Source organism: Denticeps clupeoides, chromosome 10, assembly GCF_900700375.1.
Source record: "Denticeps clupeoides chromosome 10, fDenClu1.1, whole genome shotgun sequence".
In the NCBI taxonomy this organism is placed as follows: Eukaryota; Metazoa; Chordata; class Actinopteri; order Clupeiformes; family Denticipitidae; genus Denticeps; species Denticeps clupeoides.
The window spans coordinates 3924618-3939724 of NC_041716.1; the positions used below are offsets into that span (position 1 = coordinate 3924618).

A 15107-nucleotide genomic window follows, 5' to 3' on the forward strand; every position below is an offset into this window, starting at 1 on the left:
GCTTCTCCCGCGTTCGAACCGGAACGCTCGCCGTTCGTGCGACGACCGGAGGGAGAAAAACTTTTTTTTTTTTTAATTTTATTTAAAAAAAAAAACCCCGCTCCGTGGGAAGTTACGCCGGTGATTTCGCTCCCTCTTCGGGACGAAATGCCCCGCATTCCCCGCCGCGCCGCGTGTTTTTACGGCCGCTAATTCGCCCATTCACCGCCCCGCCGTAGTTCTGGTGGAAATAATTAGGCGGCTTCAAAGACGGGCCGGGGCGGGGAGTCTGGAGGCGAGGAGCCGAGCGGAGCGCACTGGTCCGGGGGGGTGGAGGAGGCCAATAACAGACCTGGACAGACCGTTTCAGGGGTCACACTGGGGTCAGGCTACTTGTCTGTGTGAGTGACGATACGATACGATATATCGCAGCTGCCACCAGTACGATTGTCATATCAGTCGTGCTAATTGTGTAATTGAATCATAAATCACTATACAAAATTGTGGAAAATGACGTCTGTTTTTGCTGTACAGGCATTGGGTAAAGCCACGCCCACCACCATTTATCTTGTATATTGAGATAACAACGATGCACATTTTCAGTAGCCAGTTGCTTTTTAAATGTGCAATAATTCTACGTAAAAACACATTTCCAATGGGAGTTGAATACAAAAACATGGAAACTAGGCGTGAAAGATAATGGCGGCAGGAGGACACAACCAGGGCACATTTATACTGACAGTGAAATCTTGACAGCAATCGGGGCAATCAGAGACACAACATGAAATCCTGGTCCGGAGTGCCGGAAAACGTCCGGATCGTGGCAGACTTTGCTCCGGTTGATGGAAATAACTTTTCTTTCAGTACGCCCATTCCCATGGCAGTTGTGCCACCCCAGTATATCATGCACCGAAACTAACTGATTGTTGGTGGATGTTGCAAAAGTGTTCATTAGCCTCGCAAAGCATTTAAAAAGTCTAGTGCCATGTCATAGACCAATGACATGGACCAAATGGAAAGTTTATGTTAATTAATGTTTCTTTATGACTCAGTTGCTTATACTTTGAGCCAGTATTTTTATATGTCTGAAAATCACACAAGAATGGAAAACATTTACCACTTCAGTGATTTATGTGGTGTTTTGTGACAAACTCATGGCTCATTTGAGGACAAATTTTCAATTGCGAATGTGTTTTATTTTAGTAATTTACAATTGGCTTGTGGTGGCCCACGGCGGGAGTCGCGTCACATTTACTTTCACTCCGGCACACACATAATGAAAATAAGAAAAAGCGCTGTTTAAAAATTGTGCGGACAGACTGCGCCCACAGCTCAGTCTGGATTAAAGCGGGATCGTGGTGGTTGAGGATGACAAAATTGCGGCCTGGAGCAGCAGTCATTTGCACGCATGAAAAGAGGCGTCTGCAGGTTCGTTTTCAACCACAGCCGTTACGTTACGGACCACTAGTGGTGGTAGTAGCCTGGTGGGTAACACACTATGAACCAGAAGACCCAGGTTCAAACCCCGCGCAAGGCGCTTAACCCCGAGTGTCTCCATGGGGGGACTGTCCCTGTAACTACTGATTGTAAGTCTGGATAAGGGCCTCTGGTAAATGCCGTAAATGTAAATGTAATGTAAACCACTGTGACCGACAAATAGTCTGATGAATGGAATGGACTCCCCTTTGACCCGCCTTGGTTCGCTCTCTCGCCAGGCCTCCATCTGCGCTTTAAAGTTTTAAAGTAATTAGCGGCTTTTGCAACACGCCTCTGGTGACCTCGCGTGACGGCACATGCACTCATGTCCCTCGTGGCCGCTGCACCATCGCAACGCTCAGGCAAATAATTCCTCCTCTGCCATTGGAGAACGCGAATGGCCGGAGGAAGTGCGGGGCGGCCGCACAGGTCTGTCCGGTTGACGCCTGTGTGCGCACGCTACGGTGGGGGAAGGGGACGCCGAGAGACGCGCTGCGCCGGTGGGGGGGGTTGGGGCTGGGCCTTGGAAAGCTTGTGCGCCTACACCTGCTCCGAAGCCGGATTAATCCGGAATGGGGTGGGGGGGGTTGCCGTTTTACGTTTCGTCCTTTGTCTTTTGTACTTTTTTTTTTTTTTTTTTTTTTTTTATGGTGATCTTCTGGCTCGCAGTGTCCAAGCGAACTTTGAAAAGCGCCATGCGAGTGCGATGTCTGCATACCCATGGACCCCCGTCCCCGTTCCGAAAGCTACACGTTGAGCATTTAAGGGGCTTTGGAATTATTATTATTATCTGGTGCATCAAGTACAGTAAGCGATTAAATGTGTTGCTTGCACACAACACAATCTGCCTCACCATCTGTTTGATTTCTCATCGTTCGGCTGGAATCTGTCCTTGTCACACGTTTGGTCACTTTCTGTCCGAACAAGTTGCTTGATAAAGAAGAAAAAAAAAAAAAGTGTTTTAAATTTTTATGAACTGTGACCAGTGCATGAAAACACGTCGAATTTTTTTTTTTCCCTCCACAGACTCCGCAGTTTAGTTTTTTTTGCAGTTTTGCATATAAATTGTCAAAACGAGCTCTTTGGTGGCGTTTGAGTGGATCAAGTGGAGTGTGTTTATACGGCTGATCAAAGCGCAGCCTGCCAGTCCCCGGTGCCATTGTCAGTTCTCCGCGTGCAGCGCGCATGAAGGTGTGGGTGTGGCCTGGCTCCTCCCGGGAGCGGGGGGGGGGGGGGGTGTCTCCGTGCGGAGAGAGGGGGTGGGGGCGTCCGGCCGCCTACCCCAAGGCGGATCCCAGGGGATTAGGACGGGGATCCTGGCCATGCACAGACAGATTAGGAGCTCCTGGCTCAGACACGTATTCTGTCAAGTGTGGTGAGTGTGTGTGTGTGTGTGTGTGTGTGTGTGTGTGTTTTTATGTGTGCGTGCGCGTGAAGAGCCCTTGATCAAGCCAACCATCGCCCCCCCCCCCCCCCCCTGCTGCTTGTCAGATTGCGCACCGCGCAAAAGAGGAACTTCTTGAATGCGCTCAAGGTGTCATTAAAAATGCATGTCATATTTCTGATAGATCATACGTTCTCCCCGTGGAGTTCCACTGCGTGCTGCATCTTCTCCAAACAACCGCCGAATCTACATACCAGCTAGAATTAATGAACTCTCCTACAAAGGGACACGGGCCGTCCATGCACCATAATAAAAAAAAAAAAAAAAAAAAAAAGACATTAATAAACATTCGGTGAGATCCCTTTCTTTCCCAACTCCGCCCAGTGTGATAAGAATCCATCTTGAGTGACCAGTGGAACCCCCACCCGAAAATCCCTTTCCCATCTGTGGATCAGAGATACCACACAGTTTAAGGATTTACCCTTGAATCATCTAGAGCGCATTTAGGGGAAAACGAGGTGCTTAGCCCCCCGGCGCGCCCAGATGCATGCCCCCCGCCCGCTGAAATAAATACACACGCCCCGAACAACAAACCATATACGTGTTGTGTATGTTGCAGCGTCTAGATCAGGTGGTCTTCGGCCTTCCCGGCACCTCCTCCTGCCCTTTAATCCCCCGTGGAGCGCTCGCTCTCCGCCGGGACCAGGTAGAGTCGGGGACAGGATATTAATGTCCCCGTCGCCGGCGCCCGTAATAGACGCGCCGCGGCGCTCGTTTTTCTCAATATTGTCGGCGGCGTAACCCGATTTGCTGAGGTGTAGCCCACTTTCCCTCATTATGGAGAATTACGGCTGAACTAAGAAGGAGGCAAATCGGTAAAAGATAAATTGGCCCAAAAAGCAATATCTTCTCGCCAGTGTTTTGGATTGAAGCCCGGAAACCTGCACAGTTCTTGCAAGGGGCGGTAGCGGCCTGGTGCGGTAACACACTCGCCTGTGAACCAGAAGACCCGGGTTCAAATCCCACTTACTACCATCGCGTCCCTGAGCAGGACACTTAACCCCGAGTGTCTCCAGGGGGGGGGACTGTCCCCGTAACTACTGATTGTAAGTCGCTCTGGATACGGGCGTCTGGTAAATGCCGTAAATGTAAATTTGTGAGAAAAGGCTAGTTGTTAGTTGCTAGTTTCGTCTGGGTTATTTGGCGTGTCCCTCCGTCCGCCGCATCAGGCTGTTGAACAAAGCCCGGCCTCCGCGCAACACTGACCCCTTCATCCCCCCTGTTCTGAAGAGCGGCCCCCTTATCTCGGCCCTCACCAGTCTGTCTCCCCGCCTCGCGTCCTCGGCCGCTGTTTATAAGGCGGATGAAAGCGCGGAACTTAGCGTTCCCTCTCGGCCGGGCGGGCGGGCGTTTCTCGGAGAGGAAATGGCTGGAAAAGTCATTCCGTTCTATTCCTGGGCCTGTGACGGTCGCGACGTTTCGCCGTGTCTCTGCCCTCCCTCTCCCCCCAGAAACAGTTGTCCGTCGGTGCGCTTGAATTTTTCGAACGTGTAATTCGTAGCGTTTAGTTCCTCTGCTCCCTTCCCCTTCGTGGCACGTCCCCCTCTACTCGCGCGTCGGTGGCCCCCTCCGCCCCCCAGGAGAACGCAAACAACGGTCTGATCCGCCGATTTACTTCTCATGGCTAATAAGGGGGCGTGTCTCTGCGGCCCAGCGGAGGGTGTTTATGTGAGCCGGCTCCGCTGCGGGAGAGCGCCGCGGCCCACGCTCGCTGGCGGCGGCTCCCTGGCACCCCCCCACCACCCCCCACCCCCCACCCCCCCACCCCCCGCTCAGAATTGCTTCTCTCTCTCTCTTCGCCCTCTCATTCGGTCGGTTTCTTTTCGGCCACCCTCTCTCCTCTCTCTTCCCGGCTTTTACCCCCTCCTCCTTCCTTTCGTCGGAAGAGCAGACTGATCAAAAAGCCAAATTAAAAGATACAGAATATGGCAAAACATACAATGGCAAAAAACAAGAAGAAAAGTGTTACTTTGGCTAGAATGATCTGCAATAAAAGGTGCACTATAAATGCCCGTCAACCATTAAGAGTTCTATATTTAAAATAATGATAATAAAAAAAACCCATCTGTCGGCTTCATGGTTAATTGTGTTGTGCTAAAGAGTTTGGACCTGTGGGGTCAGGGCGCAGTGGACCCGGTGGCCATGCGTGAGGGCCTGATGATGGAGCAAAATGGCTACCGCGGGAGGCGGGGGTTTATTATGCCGCTTTGTTCATTTACCAGTCGGAATTTTTTGCCATAAGTTCCTGGCACTGTATAATAAATAAGACATGGCATGTGGGAAGTTGATCGTCTACAGGAGTTGAAAGACCAGAGGGACATGGAGGAGGGAGGAGTCCCGCTAGGCCACCACAAACGCAATTTCCCGTCAGACGGTGTGAAATGTGACATTTTGTAGTGACTGTCGTAATTAGTCTTGAAATAAACGGCCTTTGTCTTATAATCCGGCAAGCGTGGTACTTGATGTGACGTTAGTGAACGTGCCCCATGTGCTGTGCCTTTTATCGCACCGGTAAAACATGGCCCAAAATGTCCCTCGTTTTCCGTCCTTCTCTTCCCTACTCTTCTCCATGATTCTATGCATTTCTTTCCTGCCTCTCACTCCGTCCCTCGTCCCCCCCCCCTCTCTCTCTCTCTCTCTCTCTCTCTCTCTCTCGCCGGTCTATTATTGCACGTCCACCGTCACTCTCTTTGCTCTCAGTGTTTCCTCTGCCTCTGTTTGCCCCCTGCCCTCTTTCTCTCTTTCTCCTTCCTCCCTTTCTCTCTGTCCTTCCTGCCGACTTCCTCTCCTCTCCCGCCCTCCCGGCCGGCGCGCGGCGCAGATTATAGAGCGCGTAATAACGTGTGTCGGCGGCAGGGGTGGCAGTTTAATTGGTGGCCTCGCCGCGCAGCTGTCTGAGGAGCGGCGGCATCTGTTTCACTCTCCGCGGTTCGAGGCCCGCTCTTATATATTTAACCCGCCGCGGCGCCCTTTGTTTTTTAAAGAAGGGCCTAATGACTGCCGGAATAATCTCGGACTCCCGGCGGTGAAATCCGAGGCCAGGCTGGGGGCCGAGACGCGGGCGAGTCTTCGGCAGATTACGCGGAAAGCATAGATTATGGGGACTAGTCGAAATGGTGATGCAGCCACATCTGGGACGTCAACGGCAACCGAGTCACCGCGGCTACGCGTTCATTTACACCATTTACCAGACGGCCGTATCCAGAGCGACTTACAGTCAGTAGTTACGGGGACAGTCCCTCCCCTGGAGACACTCAGGGTTAAGTGTCCTGCTCAGGGACATGATGGTAGTAAGTGGGGTTTGAACCTGGGTCTTCTGGTTCATATGCGAGTGTGTTACCCGCTAGGCTGCTACCAAACCCCTCTTCCAGAAAACTCCATTTCTGCTGATTGATTGAGGCTCTTTGTTGCCTGCCGGTGTTCTGCGGAGTTATTTCCCCCTCCTCTCGCTTTTTCCCGTGCGTCGTTGTCGCGGCGGTATAACCTGTTCCGGCAGTGTGACACTGGACACCCGCACCGGCCCATTGTCATGAGAACAACCCCCCCCCCGGCCTCAGGGCGCCCGGGATCGCTTTCGCGCGCCCCCGCGACGCGTTCGGTGGAAATGGTGTCACGGGGCTACTCGCTCTCCGGCCCTCCGGCGTGGACTGCGGTAACGGTCGTCGTGGTGAAACTGCGCCGCTCAGCCTTTTTACGGGGTGTTTATGGGTGACCCAGGTAGGTAATTTAAGTCAGAGGTAATTGACCACTATTACCCAGAGGAAATATGCACTTTTGCGTGAGGGGGTTAAGGTAAAACGGGCCTTTCATGGTACACGGGCTTCGCGCATCGTTAACTCGGCAGTTTCCTTGCTGTTATTTCGTTTTTATACCGTATATGAAAGCCAGAACTGAGTACGCCGTTGCTTGCGAAGCTATAAAAAAGATCGTTTGCTTATTTGGGGAAACGTATTCGACGGTATAGAGAAAGGAACCGTATTCGGTTGTTAATGATCACCTGATGGCTGGAGTGAATACACTGTGTGTGTGTGTGTGTGTGTGTGTGTGTGTGTGGGGTCTCCGCGAGCAGGGCGGGGCGAGCTGTCTTGTGGCTCTTCGCAGTCTTGTGTTTTCCGTCCCGTGACCGGGCGGGGTCAGTAAATAGAGGCGGCCCCCGCCGGATCGCCCGGCGAGTTGGTATTCAGCGGCGGCCGCATATTTGGCTCGTCGTGTAAAAAGGAAACTCCGCTACGCCGAGGGGTCAGAGGTCACCTCCGGCCACAGTGGCACCATTCAGCGCGCCATGTGAGCCGTCCAGAACACAGGGGAGGTCACGCCGCTTCCGTTAACACACACAGGGCCATCTTCATTGAGCGCAGCTTTGATATTTTAATAGGCATGCGGCCTGCGCATTTTAACCGGCCCGCATGACTGGGACGCACTGTGTCCGAGGGGGACGGCCGCGGACGGAGACGAGCGGCGCGACGGCCCCCGAAGAATGCGCCGGGAGTTTTTTTTTCTCCGGCCGCTGCCAGTCACGAGAGCGGGGAGGGCGGCCACCGGCAGGCCTGGAAACGCGGCGGGCAACAATCGATCCCTCAGTTTGGCCCGACCTCACGGGTGGCGCGCGCACTCGCACGCAATTACGCGAGCACGTACCCCGACACGCCAACACGCACTCCGGAGGGGCACGAATGAGCTCATGCCATCGCGAATGGGATGACATGGACCGTGCTGTGGTTAGTGCTTCTAATGACGCCGTGAGAATTAATCAGCCGAACCGCAATTTCGTATTTTACAGGGGCAGGGACGAACCATGTGGATGCGCCGGCCCATTTCTTTATTTCCTTTTCATGTCCTCTTTCAAGAATCGTCAAGTCCCAGGCAACTTTGTTTTTGCCAGATGCCTATTTTTAAACCTGTTTTGCGAGAGTCTCTTCGAACTAAGTTATGGAATTATGTTCCTATATCCACATTACAACACGGCAAGCGGCCAGAACAATAACAAGCGTTTCAATAAAACCTGAAACGTTTTTGCCGTCTAATCAGAAACATATTTGTGCATATTTATGCACATGCTAACTGCGTACCCAGCTTTTTATGCATGCATTAGTGTATATGTATATATATATATATATAAATATAAATTCAGCACTATCACTGTTATCATGTTCACTCTAAAATGATCGCAAGGATGCAACAGATGGGGTTATTTCTGTAGATGTGCATGGCCTGCATCATGAATCCATTCGAGATGTGTGTGTGTGTGTGTGTGTGTGTGTGTTAGCTACCGGAGCGCGTGTCCTCGCTGTACAGCGGCGTATTGGAAAGGGGCGGGGTCTGGCCGCATCTTTACAACAAGCGTTCATTGTTCTTGTCAGGGCACAGTCCTCGGCTTATTCGTCCGGAGCCCCGAATGGCAGCTTCTCGAAGGGACTTTCGCTGTTCTTCTCCCCTCGCCGTAAATATAGAGCTGGTCGGACAGAACGTCGTGGAAGTTGTTGCATCCAACAATGCCGCCTCTGTTGGCGTTTTAGCTTTTGTCTCCGTCCATTTAATTATTTCAGAGGGGCGGGGGGTCGGGGGGGGCGCCCTCCATTTTTCTTCTTCACCTGCCAATAATGGTTTCCTCCCACCGTCACACAGATTTCCCCCAATTACTGTTTGTCACCCTTCACCCGTCCCATCCCCCCCGTTCATTACTTTCAGTGCCTGCCAGAGTCGCGGCCCCTTCCCCTCGGTGTCTCTCCTCTCCTGGTCAGTCTGACCCCTCTCCCCCCATGTCGGCCCCTTTGTGTGATGGATTCATATTTTATGAGGGCCTTGATGAGGGCTGTTCACCGCGTCGGCAAACAGTCCCAGCTGAGCTCCCCGGTCTCCTCGGCGAGCCCGTTCATCACTATGCCTGTTTTTCGGGGGTCCCTCCCTCCCGGCCTCAGAGCACAATGGAGCCCCGTAATCATTTCAGTGGCCTGTCGAGAAGCCTCTGCCACCCACTCTAGAACGGAGGCTGGAATTTGTAAAAAAAAAAAAAAAAAAAAAAAAAAAGATTTATTCAACGTAAGAGTATTGTTCAACTTGAACAATATCCATGGGCGCCCCCCCCCCGATCCCCATCTGCTCCCCCAGCTGTGGCGAGTCTAGAACCTCCCGAACGCACCCCGATTACATATTAAGCAAGCCGGACCACGCCCTTTAAAACGCCACTTCATTCAAACCCGACGTAGAAAAAAAAAGAGAGAGAAAGAGAGCGGGAGGGGGAGAGAGAGGGAGAGAGAGGGAGAGAGAGTCAGAGAGCTCCGCCTTCCGCCAGCAGCTGCGAAACAATGTGGCGTTGCGGGATGGCGGAGCCGCTCCGGTGCTGCTGCTGAAGCTCGCCGGTTTCCGCGCGTTGGGACCGGACTCCCGGGGAATGAGTCAAGTAAGTCGACCCCGGCCTCGTTCTAAACACCGAGCGGCTGTTATTACGGCGTAACGGATTATGTATGACACGTTCAAGTTCTTTTTTTTGTTGTTGTTGTTCCGTACCGTGACACTTGCTGCCGGGTGCCGGCAGCTCCTCAAGATTTCATGCATTTTATTTCACCCCCCCTTGGGTCCATTATAATAATGACAATAACCGTAGAATGAATAAGAGAGCGTGAAAGCGGAATGATCAGAGTTTCGGTATTTAGAGAGACTCACAAATAAGTGACAGAATTTCGGAGAAGACAATGGACGAGTTCTGGACACTTTTTTTTTTTGAAAGCTCTCATTCTTTACAAGATTAGGTTTACTGTTAGATCAATAACATTATATATATGTGTGTGTGTGTGTGTGTGTGTGTGTTCTCCTGGCATTCTTGCTGACAGGGTTAGACCGGAAAATTCTCTGACTGCCTTGGCACAATCATGTTATTTATGTAGAACTGTCTTTTTTTATTGTTTTTTTTTTTTAAATTACGCTTGAAAGTTCGTAGCCAACGAAGCCCAAGCGCTGGGCCCAAGTCTGCGCGCCTGTTGTTGTTCCACGTCCCTCTGATAATCATCTTTCCTGTTAATTGTCCCGGCTCGTCTCCGTTGCTCTGGCGACGTGACAGCGTGCCTCTCTCTCTCTCTCTCTCTCTCTCTCTCTTCCTCTCTGTGCCGGAGAGCAGCACTGAACTGCCGGAGTGGAATTTGAACATCCTCTCCGTTCCTCGCCGTTTGTTTTCTCCCCCCCCCCCCCCCCCCCTCCTTCCGTTCGTCCGCGCTCCATTGTCTTCCTCCCCCCACGCAGACCCCCGCCACCGCCCGCCCCGCCTCCACCAGCCCCTCCCCGGGGTGCTGGTTATGTTCACCTTGCGCTCGGCGCATGGAGGTGTAATTTGCCGCCCGCGTCGAGGCTCCTTTTCTTCCTCCTTCCTCATTGTTTGCGGCCCGGTGGGCCGCCCCACGCCAGGCGTGCCTTCACTCCTGCTCCTCACCCCCTCTCCCCGCTCGCGTTGCAAAACGCGCCGTTCGAGCTCATTAACAACTTCGAGACACGGCAGACCGAAATCCAGCTGTTCCGTGTCTCACTTCGCCTGTAAAACAGCGCGGACGAAGACAAGTCCGCCACCGGTCTTCTTTAAAGAGCGGAAAACAAGAGCGACTCCCTATAACGCGCCAATAAATCAAACCCGTTTCTATTTCCAGCGGCTGGCTGGTTTCTGGGCCCTCGGCTGTCGTCGCCGCGTTGTCACGGTAATTATACGCCGTCCTTCTTCATATCTGGTCCAAGCTGCAGAAGGACGCGTGCAGGAGTGTGAAGTTGTTAATCGCGATGGGTCGGTTTAACTGTACTTAAAACCCCCGCCCTGTCCCTGGACCCCCCCCACGGCCCGGCCTTGTGTGGAAGGTGCCATTTGGACGCCTCCACGAATCCCTCCGAGGCTATTACGGTTCATTATCATCAAAACAAGATGTCATCATATTTGTTTGTGCCGCGCTGAGATAATTGGAGTGAGAGCTCGTAATTGGTTGCGTGGCTTAACTGAACACTTGCAAGAAATGAATATTTCATCATGGGGGGGGGGGGGATTTACTCCTCACTCATTGCAAGACTTGCTTGTCACCCTCCTCTGACGATATCAGATATCCGGTCCGCGTCGGGGGCGTAAAGAGGGGTTTTGGGCATGGAGGGAGTGGGGGGGGGGGGGTTAAAAGAATAATAAAAAATTAAGACAGGCACCCCCCTTCCCTTCCCTGCGGCGTCCCACCCAACTCTTTTTTTTTTTAACTATTAGCCGGAAAAATTGAAATGTGGAAAAAAAAGAAGCATATGAATACGAGCCCGGCAGCGTTGGGAATCGAACCGCTGGTACAATGAACTGTTAAAATATTCAAGACGTTACTTTGCTAATCTGCGCATTTTTTATTGCACCCTCTTCCTCTGCTTAGTTCTTCAAACACTCGCACGCCCCTCTTGTTTTTTGATTTGGAGAAAAAGAAAGAAGAAGAAGAAGAAGAAGAAGAAGAAGTAAAAACCCCCCTCCCCTCCGTTCCCCCTCTCCTCCCGTCTCCACGTTCGCCAGCGGATCCACCTGCCCCCCCCCCCCCACCCCCCCCCCCCCCCACCCCCACCCCCACCCCCACCCTCCGCTCAGTGTTGCGTATGGAAATTAGTCCCCCATCCACCCCAAGCACGTAGAGGTGGTGATTAAACCACTGCAAACCCCAGGCGCGCGCACACACACACACACACACACACACACACACACACACGCGCGCGCATGCTGACACCCTCACACTCGGCTTCAAAGAGACTCGTAAATCCCAGCCGGTCGCTCGCTCGCTCTCGTACTGTACCAGTCTCTCGCTCTGTCTTTGTCCCCGGAACGGCTCTGCCCTCGGCTTCATACCCGCTGCTTTGTGGGGGCCCGGCGCTAATGCACCCATGGGCGAAGCGGCCGCCGCGCCCGGCCCTCGGCCCCTTCGCCAGGCCCACGCCCAGGCAGAGGCCTGCCGCGGCGGGCGGGGGGGAGCCGGGCTTTTTTTCTATACAGGAAGGAGGGCTTGGCGCTCTCGTACGCGCCCGGCGCGGTCCAGACGAACGGCGAGTCCTGACAGCGGCACGGGCGGGATGGGTGCGGTCCCGCGTCTCCCTCCACCGGCTGGTGTCACGTCTCGTTCTTTGTGTGACGGCCTTCAGCCCCTTTTTTCTGATGGGTTTGAGAGAGACTGTGTGTGTGTGTGTGTGTGTGTGTGTGTGTGTTCAGACAGACAGATACAGAGAGAGAGCGAGACGGCGCGTTAATGCGGGTTGAAGTGTGTTCTTGTCTGGTAAGCGTGAGTGCGTGCGCAGGTGTGTGTGTGTGTGTGGGGGGGGGTATAAGAGCGCTCCGCTGCATTGCTCAGCATGGAGTGTGTGTGTGTAAATTGAAGTTCGGGTGTGTGCACACACGGTAATTGCCACGGCGGCTGTTTCGGGGGGGGGGGGTAATGGCAGGAATTTTGACAGCGCCGTGGAGCCGAGCCGCGAGTCGGCGAGATCCTGCATCGCTGCGTGCAGTTTTGGCCGGGGAGCGGCGGGGAGGCGTGGAGACGATGAGAAAAGAAGGAGAAATCCGGCGCCACGGAGCGCAGGCGCTTCGCCAGTGAAAGAAGAACCGTTGGCATTTCCACAAAATGTATTTCACCGCTGATTTACACACTAATTCTGCTTCACTACGTGGTACATTACTCTGCTGAGGCAGAAATTGGGGCTGCAACAGAGATCAGAACAGATTTGCGTGCTCTCCCTGTGTCGGGCAGGGATCTGCAGGCTTCCCCGGTTTCCTCCCACCACACAAATGCACTTGGTGGATTGGCAACTATGTTGGGCATGGGTGTGAGTGTGTGAGTGACTGGTATGTGTGCCGCAAGGTGGCTGCCAACCACCTCGTGAGGTGAGTCCCAACTGGTGAGAAGCAGTAATGGAGAGTGTGTGACGAGTAATGCTGCAAAATTGTCAAATGTTGCTATGAGTACTCAGTAAAGTGATTTTGTCATTGTGATACACAGCAGCGCAGCACACGGTGACACAACAAAACGTGTCCTCTGCATTTAACCCATCACCCTTGGTGAGCAGTGGGCAGCCATGACAGGCGCCCGGGGAGCAGTGTGTGGGGACGGTGCTTTGCTCAGTGGCACCTCAGTGGCATCTTGGCAAAACGGGATTCAAACCGGCAACCTTCTGATTACGGGGCCGCTTCCTTAACCGCTAGGCTACCACCACTGCCCCGGATGGTGCATATTACTGTACTGGGGTCAGGATGCAAAAAACATACAGAATAAGTCAAATACTTATTCAAATATTGAGATAAACAATCGGTTACGTGGTACAAGTCAGTGTACAAGGGTGCCACTTACGGTTGCAGCAACCTAATCAAACAATTATTAACATTTATCCCAGGGCAGTGAAGGTCTAGCGTCCCCACACACTGCTCCCCGGGCGCCTGTCATGGCTGCCCACTGCTCACCAAGGGTGAGGCCTAAAAGCAGAGGACACGTTTCGTGGTGTCACCGTGCGCCGTGCTGCAGTGTCTCACAATGACAGTTACTTTCACTTTAATGATTAATCCTCATATCAACATATTGTGCAAAGTCCTACGTCTTTAAGAGGTCCCGGCGTTGGGTAGATATGTACATGGTGCGATGATTTGGCAGAATGGCGTAGCCGCACTCTTCTGACTTGTTAAGTGGAGCGGGACCGAACAGGCACCTGAGACCGGTCGGCCTGATCAGAATAAACCCCAATTAAACCCCAAACCTCGAGCGGCCGGCACCCCCGTTTGTTGTCACACGTAACGTACATCTTGCCGAATTGGCCGGCCGTGCCGCTCTCCGCCGCTCCTTTGTAGCCACGAGCGCGTCTTTGAACTCCCATCACTCGGCCACCGGACTCCGGGAGATGAATGTCACGTGAAGGGGAGCCGGCGCCGCCCTTCACTCCCGGTAAGGCCGGCGACGTGTGAACCCTCTTGACAGCGGAGCCCTAATTGGAAAGAAGTGGGGGGGGAGGGAGAGGGGGAGGAAGGAAAAAAATAAAATAAATTCCGCCTCGACCGGCGTGTCAAACTGTCCTCTGCGGCGTAACCCCTTTGAAGGCTGGTGATGCCGGTCTCGGGAGACGCGGCAAAATGTTATGCATACTGATCACGCGGCGCAGTTCGCGTTCGCTTCGCCCCGCGCCTCGTACAGCGAGGCCCCAAAGACATCTCCACTGGTGTGGTATAAATTAAAGATGAAGCTCCCTTCTCTGCCGTGTCTTCTGATATCCCTTTCTGGTTGAAGACCAAACGATGCTGAGTGGATTTGGTTAAAAAAAAAAAAAAAAAACGTGAGATGCACGCCGCGGTAACAGGTGTACCCCTCATTTTCACTCCCTTTAGGGCCAGTGGTGGCCTAGTGGTTAAAGGAAGCTGTCCCGTGCCACTGAGCAAAGCACCGTCCCCACACACTGCTCCCCGGGTGCCTGTCATGGCCGCCCACTGCTCACTCAGGGTGATGGTTAAATGCAGAGGACACATTTCACTGTGTGCACCGTGTGCTGTGCTGCTGTGTATCACAATGACACTTTCACTTCCCTTCATCTCCTCATACGTTGGTATACAGTGGTCGTCGCGAGGGCCTAGTCAATAATTTAGCCCGGTACAGTACAACGCGTCCTTTACCTGGCCTAGCGGTTTTGGAAGTGGATAGTGTGTTAGTAGCCTAGTGAGTAACACACTCGCATATCAACCAGAAGACCCAGGTTCAAATCCCACTTACAAATCCCATCGTGTCCCTGAGCAAGACACTTAACTCTTTAAGTATCTCCAGGGGGGGACTGTCCCTGTAACTACTGATTGTAAGTCGCTCTGGATAAGAGAGTCTGGTAAATGCTGTAAATGTAAAGGAATATTGTGGAGCAGCCATTGGCCTCAGAACACAAGGTGCCAAGGTGCCACTGAGCAAACATTTCACCGTGTGCACCGCGTGGTGTGCTGCTGTGTATCACAAGTGACAATCACTTCACTTTATTATTAACTCCGCCGCCGGCAGGGCTTTTCCGGACGAAGGGGTCTCGAGTAATAAGTCGCTACCGTGACTCAGACTTCCTGTCAACCAGGCAGACAGGTGATTGGACGGAGGCCTGTTGATGCCGCAGATCAGATCGTTACAGCTGTTATCAGTTCTTGTGTGTGTGTGTGTGTGTGTGTGTGTGTGTGTGTGTGTGTGTGTGGTTTTTTTAGGAGGAGCCTTCTGGG

At 52.9% G+C, this 15107-nt stretch overlaps 1 protein-coding gene across 3 annotated transcripts in view; it reads left to right on the forward strand.

The window, feature by feature from the left end:
* plxnb3 (plexin B3) overlaps nucleotides 1-15107 on the forward strand; it is a 44253-nt gene that overhangs the window by 246 nt on the left and 28900 nt on the right. The window contains exon 1 of one of the 3 annotated variants that reach the window (XM_028993767.1): nucleotides 6506-6616. The exons of 1 other annotated variant lie outside the window; for it this stretch is intronic. The gene's annotated coding sequence lies outside the window, so the exon portion shown is untranslated. Of the gene's footprint in view, nucleotides 1-6505; nucleotides 6617-9170; nucleotides 9300-15107 lie in introns of those variants that run through there. One more of the 3 variants, XM_028993766.1, reaches the window with a different exon arrangement.